This window comes from Thunnus thynnus, chromosome 24 (assembly GCF_963924715.1).
Source record: "Thunnus thynnus chromosome 24, fThuThy2.1, whole genome shotgun sequence".
In the NCBI taxonomy this organism is placed as follows: Eukaryota; Metazoa; Chordata; class Actinopteri; order Scombriformes; family Scombridae; genus Thunnus; species Thunnus thynnus.
In genome coordinates, this window is record NC_089540.1 from 16,603,603 (window position 1) to 16,607,524 (window position 3,922).

General features: G+C 39.7%; 1 long non-coding RNA gene across 1 annotated transcript; it reads right to left on the bottom strand.

Annotated features, from left to right (window-relative positions):
* Window positions 1–2,005: 2,005 nt before the first annotated feature.
* LOC137177230 (uncharacterized) lies at window positions 2,006–3,539 on the bottom strand. The gene is made up of 3 exons (XR_010926017.1): window positions 2,913–3,539; window positions 2,666–2,773; window positions 2,006–2,572 (listed from the first exon to the last, which is right to left on the bottom strand). It is a non-coding gene; the product is annotated as an uncharacterized lncRNA (long non-coding RNA).
* Between the last annotated feature and the right edge of the window lie 383 nt (window positions 3,540–3,922).

A 3,922-nucleotide genomic window follows, 5' to 3' on the forward strand; every position in this document is an offset into this window, starting at 1 on the left:
TGGGGGTGTGGGTGGGAGAGGGTGAACAGGCTGTCTGTATCTGTGTATTTGCAGTGTATGTTTGTTATGTAATGCTGTTTTTGTCTGTATGTGTTGTATAATTTTGTATTTGTGTGTATAGGACCCCTTTGAAAATGAGATGCTACTGTACACCTCAAGGGGCTATCTTTTCAATAAATTCGAATTCAATTAAAATAACAAAGTAGGTGTTTTGTAAGCATTTTCTGATCTGCCACTTCTTTGGTTTTAGGTCTTTTGGAACCTAAAATTATTTGTTGAAAGATCAGAGGTGAGAAAATGAGATGGGTGTGATCTTCTCTCTCAAACTCTCTTTTTTCATTCTTCACTTCACTGGCATGTTTTGTGTGTTCAATCAAATGCAACACTATGCGTGTCCTCAATGAGAGACTGTGTCAAAGTGTGCACTGTTTGTTTGATTATTTGTATGATAATGTTTGGGCTTACAACACCAGACGCCACTGTTGTAAGACCAAACATCCACCCTGACCTCCTCCCTAAAGATTTTCTCCAGTCTTAAAAGGAAATGTTCCCATTACTACATTACGTAATTCCAGGGTGAGACTACAAGATGTTTACGTCTTCTGAGATGGTCACTACAGCATGTCAGATCAGCTGATCATGGTGCCTTACATGCCTGCTGATACTTGTCAAACATGTCAAACAAGTTAAACCTTGACCTTGTTTGACGTCTTGCCATGCAGAGGTGATCAGGCAGGAAGGGTTTAGATGCAGACTTCCGGGTTCAGGAATGTCAACAACCAAGGAGCTCTTTGTCGAACTAGTTTGACATAATGATTCAAACTCAAAGTTCACTTACAGTGCTGGATTGTTCATGTCATGGAGTTGGATCTGCTGACATGTTCTGATGTCACCTGTTGCACTTTTAGGACTGTGTTGGCTTAGAAATTCATTCATGACCTTGAAAACAGTAGTTTGACAAAATTGTTCCAACTCATACTCCACTTACTATCTTTTTCCAGAGCTTTCAATCATATCATATAATACATTGTCAAATGCTGACACGCTAGTCTTTGCATCTGAGCCTAAAGAGGGGTCCGAGGGTGGTTTCATAACTGTAGTTTGTTTGTTCTGGTCTGAATCAGTAGATGAGTTGGTAAACTTGGTGCATTTTCTCCTCTATTTCTTTTCACAATGAGAAGAAACCCAAGCGAACCAAAATGTATCTTTACAAGCCACACAAGAGCGTTCACTCCACTCATTGGTCAGATGTGTCTGGGGCGGGAGCAAGAACAGAAAACACAGGAAGAAGGTCCTGAAGAACGTCATGTGGTCAACATGTTTTATTGTGCTCATCCAGGTTGGACATCAGTTCACTCACTGGATAGTTGATTGAGGTCGGATCATTTTCCCACCACAAACAAACTGCTCCAGAGTTTGTTTTGGCACCAGACCGAGACCACCTCCTCTAAAGGGTCTCGGTACGGTTGTTTTGGTCTACACCAAAACACCACTGTGTTCAGACCTGCCCAAATGAATCGCACCAAGGGTTCAGAATCAGTGGTCAACCAATGTAATATTAATATTCTCAAAGAGTAAGAGTTTAGTAAAGAAAAGGAAAGTTATACTCTGATATAGTTTTGGTTTTAGACATCATCCCTCAGGTGTTCAGTGGCTCTGTATCGATGTTTGCTGAACCCCAGCTGAGCTTCTGTGTCTCTGAGCGCAGCGCTGGGATCCACATTCTCTCAGAAACAGGCGAGGCGGAGCAGGCAGGGAGGATGAATGCGTGCCACAAATTGGCTCTATTTGCTTCATTAAGAGAGCTTGCGAGGATACATCGCAGGAGGAGCATTCAACAGTGAACGTAAACTACATCTGTTTGTCTCTCATTTACTCTTGTTTACTTCCTTTGGCTTGTTTACCATCTCACACGCTGACATTTTCAATGCCTATTTTGAATCCACTAAATTATGATTAATGCAGCGTTTAAGCTTTGGGAGGTTTAACACGCTTTAAGGATGATTTCTGAATGGGCTTGCAAAAATAATGACACTTAAACTCTCCGCCTCACATCCCTGTTTATCTCTTCATTAGTGGCACAAACATACAAACAAAAGTGAACTTTTGAAAGCTTTTCACACGCAAAAAAAAATATAAGAACTTTAACTTTAATTTACACACTTCACACATGTTCACACACATCCAGTAATGAACTTTAGCAAGCCAGCTATGCACAGTAAGACAATTCCAACCCCTCACACACACTCACGCAGCGCTGCCAGCACAGCTTGCCATTAGCCCAGGGTTGGCCGACTCCAGACGATGTTTCCAATCTCTCACACCATCTGCTCCTCGCCTCGGCGCTACCGAAAGGAGGAAGAGTGCAGCTTCCTCTTCCTCCTCCTCGTCCTCCCTACGAGGCTGGCCATCTTGTGAGGAGGTGTGAAAGCTCTGGGACATGAAGCCCCTTGAAAATATTAGTGATAGCAGTGTGTGTAAACTTCTTTACCGTTTGTATAATTGTTCTGTTTCTTTCTTTCTTTTTTTATCTTGCTCAACAGTAGTAGCTCCTCATCGGCATGACAACCCTCTAAAACCAAAGGTAGACAACTCACATGATCAATAAAACACTAAAGACAGGACACTAAAAACAAAGTACCATTAACATAACATATACACTTACAGCTAATAGTGCAACAACATCAATAACATTTTCCATTAATTTTCTGGAAATTATGACTTTGTGGATTTTATTCCTCTGGCAGAAGGTTTCATAACAGCTTTCAGTCACCTGTTGATGAATTCAGGGTTTTAATGATGGTAGGATGTACAAAAAAATAAAATAAAAAGGCAAGGCAGACAACAGAACAATATGCGATCATGACATGTTCAAGTTTTGTAAATAAATATGAATAAATAAATGCAGTTACATGCACCGAGTCGAAGGTCTCAGCATTCATCCTCTCCTTCAAGGTTGAGGATTGAAAAATGAGGTGGATGCCTTCTGCAGAATATAAAGCAGAGAACATGATGTATCACGCCAAGAGCTGACAGAAATACTACATGAATCATGTGTGGTGATATTACACAATGTACTTCAGTTCTTTCGCTTTCCTTCTCGTTGCAGCTCATTTTTGGCTCCACTGACATAACATGGTTTTTATGTTGCTCTATCAATTTCTCCTTCAGTCCTACTTAGGAATAATTATTTTCTCGTAATGTCTGGCGATATGTATTAATTGTGTACATTGTTGTGAGAGTGTTTCTCTAATTTATTAAGAAGAAGCTCCATGTTTTGATGAGGAAAAGTGTCTGCTGATAATACTGAAAATCCAGCTGTCAGCAGTTTATGAAGTCGTTTGTTTTCATTCTTCTACAAGATGTTTGACTCCTGTCTCCCCACATTGAAAAATGAAGTTATAGAAGATGGTTTTAAAGCACATTTTGCACAAACTTCAAGGACAATCTCCTTTGTTATACATCATCAGTATGTGATGTTCCAAAGGTGCTTTTTCTTGCAGTGAAGTGTTGTAATTAATGTTGTCATAGGCAGCCAAGAAGGCAGAGAAACCAATTTCTAAATTGTTCTTTGTCTTGCAGTAAATCACAGCGTGCTTTCACTTGTTTACAACCTGTAAAAGGTGGAAATGAAAAAGCTAAGGAACATCTGACGTCGAGGTAACTTTACTACAGTTGTTCTGCTAGATGAACGAATGAATGAATGAATGAATAGTTTTATTTTCGTTCTGGTTATTTACATGACCTATCCCTCGTGGAATTATTCAGACATATTAACTAACAACAAACCAAAAATTCTTTAACCCACCATCATCTAACAGCACAATAAATAAACATCATCCAAACATAATCAATAATGCTCCAGAAGATATCTCACAAAGGAAAAACAACAAATATACAAACACACAAACACAACCCCATA